We start from the raw sequence: 10,841 nt of genomic DNA, 5'->3' as shown, positions 1-10,841 counted from the left end.
ACCAGACGCCGGAGACACAGGTAGCTACACAATTTATCAGCCCTATGTCTTGTCTCCCTCCGAATGTCTGTAAAACTTTTTCACTAGCTTAGCGTCGTGTTAAACTCCACCGACGACGATCGAACCGTCACTCGTCAGGCTATTTAAAAATTGGCTTATCACTCGCACTATTGGATGATTGGGTCGCAGACGGTTCTGCTGTCACCACCACTTTTCATCCCCTTTGTTCCGACCCAGAGAGCTTCCATCTCAAAAGTCGTCTCACCCGGTTGAGCGACTAGAAGCTGTCGCATTGTACCAGAGTTACAAACGGACTGCACCAACGGAATAAAACTGAGTTTATGACTTTCTTGTGACACGCGCGACGTGCGCTGTAACGTGGTCCGAGAACAATTCTACCTCTCGGATATAGTTGCTACCTTCGCCGATCGGAGCTGGGCTGCAGAATGCAACCGTATCGCTTTTTACTGCGAGGCTTGACACACAGCTTGGATGATGCAGCTGTAGGTGTACAGACCTTGGAAAGCTGGAAGTAAAGAGGATTGAGAATTTCAGACAGCTTGAAAAGTATGGGATAGCCGTGCTCAATGTGCTGGGTAGCTGAGACGGTAGCTATTTTTTTTTTTTGGTCGTCGAAATCTGAACCGCGGTTTTGCCGATGTCGTGACAGGCTGAACAGCTCTAATAAGCCAGCCATGGTTCTTCGGTTGGTAACAGGTACTGTACATTACAGAATCACCTCGCAAAAAGTGAAGCCACGAACGAGCAACGCCGAGCGGACTGAAGATGTACCTCAGGCGTTATTAGAGCGGACATTTGACGTGATATAATACCCGTAAGTGCCTTCTCCATTAGCAGCTCGAGTTCCTTATTCAAATTATGTCTGTTCTGCCCAGCCTAACCCGCCAAGACAAGCCCTATTAGTTACACTCAAACTTGCCCTCTTCCCCTTTCGCGGCGGTTTGGCTGCTGCGGGAAATCGTCGCTTGTGTATGATGAATTATACCTCCAACCACCGTCAGCCTTATTGCCAGAATTGAATACGCCCTGGTTACTTGCGTCGGCTTGACAGGAGGCCGAACAGCACCTTCAACCCCCTAATTGACGTAATTCCTTTATAATATGTGCGTAGTCCAAATTAACGCTCTGAACTCATCGATGGGCTGCGTTGCGTCAATCCATTTTCGGATCCTCAGATATACGATTCATAGTTGCCGAATGGAGTCTGGCGGAGCGGAGGGTGACGTTGGGTCGGAGTTGGTTAACCGCAAAAGTTGTTCTCGACATCGGAACCTACGAGTATGTTTCGCGACTGTAACCACAAAGCCGGGAAAAACGGCTAAGCAAAGCAGTTTCTAATTTAGGGATGGTTTTGTCAACTTTTTATCACGTGGAACATAAAAATGGAACTACAGTCAGCTAATTCTAGATATGCCCAGCTGACGCATCCTCGCACTTTTATCCACACACGAGTGGCCTCGCTGAATTCTGTTTGCATTATTCTAACGAAGCTCAGCACATCGTTGCGCCTGGATTTCAAACACCCAGAGATAGATATCGCACAGCACCCTCGTAATTTTCTTTTTTTTTTGCTTTACAATTTTTTCTGCTACCTTTATAATTTTCAGGAGGTATTTAGCGACCCGCAAACGAATCTCTAAAGCTATCTTCTTCCTCTTCGTTAAATTACTCTGCTAGAATAAACAGACACCCGGATGAAACGTATAATTGATTGAATTACGCTTCGGCTGAGTGTTGCTCATGCCTAAGACATCTATTATTCAAAAAGCGAATTTCTCTCAAGGCCTGTAAGAAAGCTGGTAACTGATACGCTCTTTTCGCTTCGTTCGACCAGTCAGTTAGCGAACTTATTATGATAGGTTGAATAATTCAGGAAAATTAGGGAACGTCACGGCGGTAATTATCCGTCACTCGTTGACTAACTAAACGAACCTTCGCGATCTCGACGCCACTCTTATGATTCGAATGAAAAAACCCACATCCTCAGCTTTCAGGTACGAAATTATTTTAGCTCATAAAAATCATCAGTGTAATTTTGGCTGCCGGTTATACCGTACTGCCAATCCCGTTAGAAAGTCTTTCCGGGAGCTGTTCAGGGTTGTCAAGTTTTATTGGATTCGAACGGCGTGTTGCGTGATAAATATTTTGACCGAAACTGGACCGCTGATTAATTGTCTCACGCCGAGAAGAGTGAGAGAATGAAAGCGGGACGGAAAAGGGGTAAATAACCAAATTATTCTGGCAGAAATTGGCGAACCAAATCGCGCTCCTTCTCCTCGATCCCAACGGGGGTTGAACGATGTTAGTGCGTGTCCAGGACGGACTAAGATTAATTACACAGATCCAGAAGTATCGCCTTTCTCGCACTTCGTGGCCCTGCTGAGAGGAAAGCAGCGTCGAGTTTTGCTACTCTGCGTTACTGAAAAACCCCTCTGCATTACCGGAATCACTGCTGGTTCCAGTAAAGGTTTTTCCGAGCCAAGACACACGCAGAATTTATTCATTGCTTGTATCGAACAGAGCTTGTGTTACAATACGAGCTCGAGAACACGAGCAAACTCAAATTCGCGAAGCCTCGTCGAAACGCGGACACGAAAAAAGTTTGAAAAACTAAAAAGAACCAAATTGTTGAAAATTACTCGGCATTTGCTATTCCTCCATCTTTTCCCAGGGGTAATCATTTCGTAAAAATTTTCTCAACAACCTGATGAGCGATACCCACAGGCGTGGATCGCGAAGGTTTCGAAATGAAATTACCCTAGAATACGTATGTTTTTACCCCGCAAAAAAGAGTACTGGAAAAAATTTTACCATTTTTTTGACCAGTTGATGCGCTTTACCCACAATGTTGACGCTTATCGTTAGCCGGAAATATTCGGTGTGCTTGACGTCGGATGATATGGGCTCGTGTATAATCTAATGGGACTAATCAAAGGGGCATTTCCGCGAATTAAACGTTTCTATGCCAGAACAGCCGCCGTAATCTCTAGTCCTAGACGAGATTACAAGCGGCTCGTATACATATACAACATCAGCTATGCGAAACTCACCACCCACATACCGTGTACACGTATCTTGTGGTTCACCCTTCACCTTGTCCAAAGTTGTGATTTAAACTCAGAGGATACGACCACACGTTCCCTTTATCAACTTTATACGATATATCAATGCGCTATCGACTTATCTGGTATTTGGCAAAGGACACTTCACTCTGACGCCGAAACGTGTACACGTACAAAATTGCGTTTTTTGACAGGTTAAACAGTGGAATATCCATAATCAGGTTATTCTTTCCTCGAGTGATTTAGCCTCTTAGCCCCGATCTCCCTTACGATCTTCGGAATTGACACCCTCGGGGATGAACGCAGGGAAATGGACGTACGATAGCGAAGGGTTGACACGATGTGAGGTTTCTAGTTCAGATCTCTTCGCTGATGAATCGACTAGCAATCCAAGGCCCGCAGTGAACATTGGCGGCAGCCCGCACAAGTGCAGACCGAGGTACCGCAGTCCATTCGCAGATCTCATGGCGCTTAATAATAACGTAACCGGGCGGGATCCAGGACCGGTGAATATGGAATTGAATGTCGATGGAGTGGCCGATACCCGCGGGCTCTTCTTGCGGAACCAGCTGAGTCCCATCCCGCTGCATTTTGGTATCTGATGCTCCAGTTAGCCAACTTACTACCCGCGCCTAGAGCAGAGCAGAGCAGAACAGACACACGGAGGGAGAGAGAGAGAGAGAGAGAGAGAGAGACTTATCTGTATAATAGATTCCCACCCTTCCAACCTCCGGGCAACGAGTGCAGCATTCGCTGCCAGCCACCCCGTCATTCGACTTATTATACGTGCAGCATGCAGGATCCGAGCCAAACGACGTGTGCATCCTGCGTCGATATGGAGCAATGCCTAGTCGATCGCTCGATGGATGGATGGGTGGATGGATAGATTCTCGTTCAGAGGAGTGGTTATTAGTCATCCACACCACGGTTATTCCCCCGTCAATCAATCACCCGAGAGATCCTAGCTACGGCTAGGAGCTACCGATTCTCCTGCATATGACGATGAGTAATGCATTTCTATTCACCGTATGTAGTCCCGCAAATAACTGACAGTTTAAAAGTACGATCTGTATTTTTTTCCTTTGTTTTACTATTATTTTTGTTTTTCAACAGAGTACCTTCGATATATCAGCGAGCGATTTATTGCTGATTTGGAACAGTGCGATTAAGTTGTAAAACCGTGTTTCTCGATCAACCTCGCGAAAGTTATACCGTTCATGCAAAAATTGAGCATTCGTGGAGAGATGCGAAAGCGCAATATTTGGTGTTGCGATGCGTTGGCAATTTTTAACAATCGTTTGAAAATCACACCTACAGCCACATATTGTAACGACGGGTAACGGAATTTATGCGCGATGCAAAGGTACGGAGGAATTGCCGGGCGGAAGGGAAGACTTGTACATCCGACTCTCGAGGGATAGCAAAATGAATCCTCGAAGACGGACTAAATAGGGAAGCTGAAAGAAAGAAAAAGAACTTGAGGATGGTAAAAAGAAGAAGAGAAAGTAGACGAAGAAGAAGAAAAAGGAGTTGGGAAAAAAAAGTTGGCCAACTCAGCACCGCGAAAAGGAACAAGTAAAGTCCCGAGATTTTGATCGGCAACTTCAGTCACGTTAACGAGGAGTTTTCCCCGCTGATTCACCATTGATTTCCAACTCGATGCAGACGTACGTATTTCGAGGGTTAAAGTTTGTGCCCAAAAATTTGGAATAACGACGGACGAAAATGACCGAAATGAAACATCGGAAATGGAAAATCTAATTTATAGAATTTAAAAGTATAGAAAGTCAAAATATAGTGGAGTAAAAAAATGTAAAGATTAGAATATAGAATGCTTGAATACAAGACCGTAAAAATTCGTCTCGATGATACCAAATCGTATACAGATTTTAGATTCTTTCGTTGTATATTATGACCCTTCTGTATTTTGACTTCCTATATTTTCAATATTTTGTACCCGGACTTTAAACAAATCTAATGATTCGAAGAATTACATTTCGGCGTGATTGAAAATTCGATATTTTGGTCCTTCCATCAATCGGCCATTCCCACCACCCGAAAAATCTGTGAATATAACAAGTACCTCGACATGACGAGGAGGGAAGTTCCATCGGTGGCAGCAAGGCACGCGGAGATCGGGTCGGAGCAATTTAACGGTGGAATTCGTGGCCAAAGAGATGGTGAATTTAAGGCATAAACTTTAGCAATTACCGAATGTTCCCTATCCTCGTGAAGTTTTCCAAGTACCGGGAGCGCCCGCCATGGTGGTCCAGAGGCTGGATCCTCCTCTCCAAGCGCGTCGAGGGGATAGAGAGACCCGGGATGAGCGTCGGCCGAGGGCCAAACTGGGACGTGGTGAGATGCAATAGCCCGGAAAAGTTTGAGCGAGTGCATTGCCGCATAAAATGCCGGGTGGCGAAGGGGCGAGGAGGCTTCTTGTAAAGTGGAAACCAATGTCACTGTCGCGGCGGAGCGAAATGCAGCCGCAATATATCCGTTCGGCTTTATATTCAGCTAATTCCATTTTCCGTGCCAGCTTCTCTTCGGAATTTCCTTCACCTCGACTGCCAGGCTTATGGTAAACAACCTTCTTCCTTATCTTCCCCGAGGAATTGTCTCTTGTACCTACTAGCGTGAGAATTAAACATTACTCGTGTTTTCTTAGGTTTTTTCCTATTCTAGAGCGGCAGCTTTCGCCATCTAATGTCGTCTTTTCTGGTTTTGAAAAAATTGGAAATCGTTCTTAATTTTTTATTTCTTTTCTTCTGTTGCAACGACGTGAAAATCACACTGGAGACTTCGAGTTTCACCTCACGGAATAAATGAACGACGAAATGGTTCATTTATTGTCAAAGTTTGTGTCTCACTACAGCGAATTTTGTGGAAAATGAAAACGACAGACGGTCATTTAGGTAGATCGAAGGATTGCGTTTGTGGATACGACGGTAATGCGATTATTTTGGCATCTACCGGATAACATTTAAACCCCGTACGTTACGTAAGAGCCTGTGACAAGGTTGCGCCGTAGATACGATTTGGTTCATACTTTTTAAAATTCGTTTCAATTTTTTTTTCACTCTGTTCTTTTGGGACCGGTTTATTTTTCATTTATTTTTTTCCCGATTCCACTTGAATTTTTTTTTATTTTTCTTGTATGTTGCTCCATCGCTGTTCCTCTTGTTCCTCTTTGATCAACGTATTGATCCAGTATCTCATTCACCGTTTTTCCGACAATCGTACAATTTTTATTCCTTTAATGTTTTATTATTTTTTATTTTGTTCAAACCAGGTCATCCGCTAGGTACGAATGAGAAGCAGAGGTAGAGGTAAGAGAATCGCTGGACACTCGGCAAACAGCCACTCGCCGACGAGCACGAAAATTGATAGTTCTCTCATTCCACACTTGTCGAAGTTTTGTAAATCCATACTTCTTTCCATTAATTCGATATTTAGTACGAATGAAAAATTTAGACTACGTACTCTGTAACGATAGCAAAATTAGTTAAAAAAAACTTACGAACTGAACCAGAGACAATTACATGCATGTTTATATAAGATGAGATTATCTCACCATCAAATTTATATTTTTAGTGACTGAGATTTAAAGCAATCAACAAATTTGCCCAAAATAAAAAAAGGGGATTTAAATCTAGTTTGCAAATCATTTAACGGATTTCATTATCTGACTTGCCCATACTTGAGATTTCATAAGTCACAGCGGAAAGCTGGAAAAATTTCGTTGCATCTTTGGATCGGCTGTTTGGTTTTTCTTTCAATGGTACTTTCTGAGTCTCTGATGTCCTGATTAGTCGGAAATAGTGGTAAGGCATCGGTTTCTGGTGAACAGAAGTCGATCTTGCGGAGTCAGGTTGAAATACATAAAAGCTGTGGCGGTCTGGAGTGCGGAAACAGAGTGTAAGGAAGGAGTTTTTTTACGGAGCGTCGGTTGGTCCTCACAGCGCAAAAACCGGCCGTTTCTCAGTCCGGGGTATAATAGGGAAGCTAGTTTGAAGAGTGCGAATCACTCGGGTTTATTCAGAAGCCATTGGTACATCCTCTTCCTCCGTTTCTCCACCTTAATTCATACACGAGGAGAAAACTTGAACAGCAGCAGGCTAATCCACCGTTTCAAGCCACTCGAAAAGTTTCAACCAAAAGCACTATAAAATTCAAAGCACTAGCTTACTCGCAACTGGATTATCCTCCATTGAAATCTCTCATAAACACTTGCAGAAGCTTCTTCATAATTCGCAATTTCTCCTCACTGCAATAATTATTCCGTCTCCCTTTCTATTCGCATATCGTCGATGTAAAAAAATATTCTTCTTTTTCTCACAAAAAATAATTGCGCGGCTGGGTTGAATCGCTGTATTCCCAGTCTGACAAGGCGTAAACTTCCCTTAAACTCGTTGTGTATATAAATACACGTGTATGAACGACGGAAATTGAAAAAGTTTGGCTAGATTCGTCGGCGGTCTTTTCAGGCCGTTTCGACTTGCCAAACACACCGACATGTTGAACAGCCTACCAGTTACGAGAAGTCTTTGCATGCGCGGTCACTGAATTAATTGCAAAGAGAATATTATTCCGGCTTTAAATATGCATTCTCAAATTCCCGTACCATGTTCCCGAAATGCTGCAACAATTTTAAAATTTTCAAAATAGAATAAGAAGTATTTTTTCAACTGCAATTAGCATCAAACAAGTTCGCTACTCGAATTGGAATCAGTGTCTGTTAATTAATCTGAATCCTAAGATTTCTTAGCAATCACCCGAAATGATGGGGATGAGAAGTACAGAAAGTCATTTACTTCGCTAAATGTGTCCGGGTTAATGGTCCACAATTGAACTTTGGCAATTTCGAGCCTGCAGGTTAGTGTTGTACAGGAAAGCAAGAAAAGCAAGAAACACTTGGTGAACAATATTTAAACGCAATATTCAAATGGTTATGAGAGTATACAAGTGCTTGGGATGACGTTATAACAATTCCGTGTATCATCAACGGAATCACTTCTTTCATTATTTTTGTTGTAACATCCTAGCATCCGCTTTCAACCCTAATCGGTCACACCTTAGTAGAATCGTAATGATTTTTTGTGTCAAAAATGAGTTCTAAAAATCTAAAAATAAAAATATCCAGGTATTGTTTAAGGATCGCTGAAAAAGTTCTCTTAGTTTTGCCAGCCAAAATTGATTGTTCAAGTATTGTAAAACATCGGCAAAGTTAAAGAAAGTGCTAAATATGTCGAAAAAGGACTTTATTGCGCATGAAGAATGGCGTGACGAGGCCCATTTCCACGACTAAAGGTTTCTACGAGGAATTTGAAGAATGTCCGGGGTGAAATTCACCGATTAGGGTTAAAAAGACCTTGAGCAGTAAGTCTCGTTCCGTCCTTCCAAGCATAACGTGATCAAAATAGCGATGCACCGACGTATACGAGTACATACACGCATACGTATGAACGTACATATATAAATGGATATAAAGTTTGGTGAAATATGATCCAACCGACGGTTTCTTGGCATGGTTGTATTATTCGAATGATTGATAACGACGAGGACTTAGGAACCGCGGGTGGGAGAACTGAATGTGGAACATTTACACTGCGGCATTGATATTATGGGCTATACGACCGTATTTCTGGGTTCGGTCGAAGTCCGACGTTACGTCGTGTTAATAAAAATAAATACATGAAAAATACGTCCCCACACCTCTCATGTCGGGTAAATATTCAACGCTGCAATAAAGCATCTCGGTATGGATGTGTGTATGTATGTATGTATGCATGTGGGTATAAGGTACGTTGTATGTGCGGATAGCAGACTGGCCGAGCGTCCCGACGCGACGCCCCAGACTTACCCCGCATATTGTAGGATTTATCATGCTTGGATTTGATGCCGCAATAAACGACGTTATAGAAAACTGTCCCCTGATCTCTGCGAGCTGCTCAACCCTCGTACAAACTTTGTCTCCTACGGTTAATCTCGAGAATGTTCTGTGGCGAAAATTTAAGCATGAAATCCGGGCCCGCGGTACGGTTGAAAAAGAATCGCAAATTGCATTTACCGAAATTTATGCTCATAGGTATTTCGAAGAGAACACAAGATCCACCTCTGTAAATTTTCTTACTTACGATACGTATGAAGTTCGGCCATATTGGAGTTACATTTGTGATAAAACTGCCGTAAAATTTACCGCCTTTTTCACGACCCTTCGCTTCAGTTCAGGGCCGAAGTTTTTCGAACTCCCGTTATGAGGTTTCAATCTTTGGGGAATTCACCGAATGGGATTCTCAGTCTTGTAGCATTCTCAAAACAGACGATGAGCGCGTTGCTAGTTTTTTCGGAAAGTTTTATAATTATCGATTCAGAAAACACTCGTGGACAAATTCTTTGCCGACAACTGATTTATCAGAGTTCTGTGCCATAGTGAATAGCTATATTTCTGATCATTGATTATCAACGTGAAGTGGTTTTGACTTGATAAAATTATCCAAAAATTTGATGCTTAATGGGTTACAAAAATAATTCCAGACGCTCAGCAAGGGCAAAAAATTCAAGAACCAAAGTCTTCAATTCAATTCTTCTTCCCGCCCAAACAAAAAAAAAACAAAAAAAAAAAAAGAAAAATGTTTCCCACATACTGAAATACGTGAGACACTACTAAACAGAGTTGAAAAAGAAGAAAGTGAGCTCCTATAGAAATATTTCTTCTAAAAATGATTATTTTGAACCATGTCTGGGCCGAATTTACCTTTCGAATAACACCGTAGCGGATAAAGCGCGTTCCCCTCGTAATCCTTGAGTTGTCAGATTTAAGAATTCCCGAGGCTTACGGGGTACATTATGTATAAGTCCGCTCACCAATATCGGGGAGAAATCGTGCCTGCACGTCCCCTGAATCTCACAATAATTTTCCAGCAGATTCTCGTCGCTCAGGATCCAGCCCCGCCCCCCCGCCCCCGGTGAACACAGCCACCCCTCCAGTCTTCGGAGGTAATGCGGTAAGACGGGGTAAGAGTGTTCCTAATCTGGCTTAGCCGGCATTCCCCGCCCCGTTTCCGTTTGCTCTAGCCATTTCCCGGTTCCCAGTTTTCGCATCCCCCCTTCTTCCGGTCGGCGCTATAACGACGCGCCAAAGTGTCCAAAGCCTCTGATCCAAGATTGCGCCTCGCGGTGACCAGGCGGCGAGTCAATCCCGGCAATGAGGAGAAACGGTGAATTTATCAGGCGAGGGTCCGGGACTCGGTGGCTGCTATATTTCTATTTAATCATCGGCTACTCGCGGAAAAGACGGAAATCGCGGAGAAAGTGGCGCGACTATGTGCTCCCGCTTTTTGTACCGTGTAAGCTTTTTCATTCTTCAGACACCGCGTGGATGCAAATAGCCGCGGAACCGGGAAACGGAGTTCGAGGGAAATAAATAGGGAAGGGAGAGGTTAGAGTTGTTAATTTTACCCCCTCGTCTTGCCGGCGTGTGGAGGCGCATGTATTATTCCGTAGTGCGATGGGTTGATCTTCGCTGTTTTGGGACCTCCGCAAGTTCCTCGGGCGAATAAATAATACAGGTGTTAAACCTTGCTTTACTGCTCTCATTTATAGGGCTTGTAGCTACTGCTCGAAAGCGCACTCGTTAAAAGTTATCTACTCTACCGCGCTCGGTATCAACTCGAGATATGCGGCAGCTTTGCTGCATGCGAATTGTAGAGAAGAACATTGTAGAAACTTTTATAACTGTTGCATTTTTCTTACTCGTTG

The sequence above is a fragment of the Neodiprion fabricii genome, chromosome 6 (genome assembly GCF_021155785.1).
Source record: "Neodiprion fabricii isolate iyNeoFabr1 chromosome 6, iyNeoFabr1.1, whole genome shotgun sequence".
Lineage (NCBI taxonomy): Eukaryota > Metazoa > Arthropoda > Insecta > Hymenoptera > Diprionidae > Neodiprion > Neodiprion fabricii.
This window is presented reverse-complemented; position numbering follows the sequence as displayed.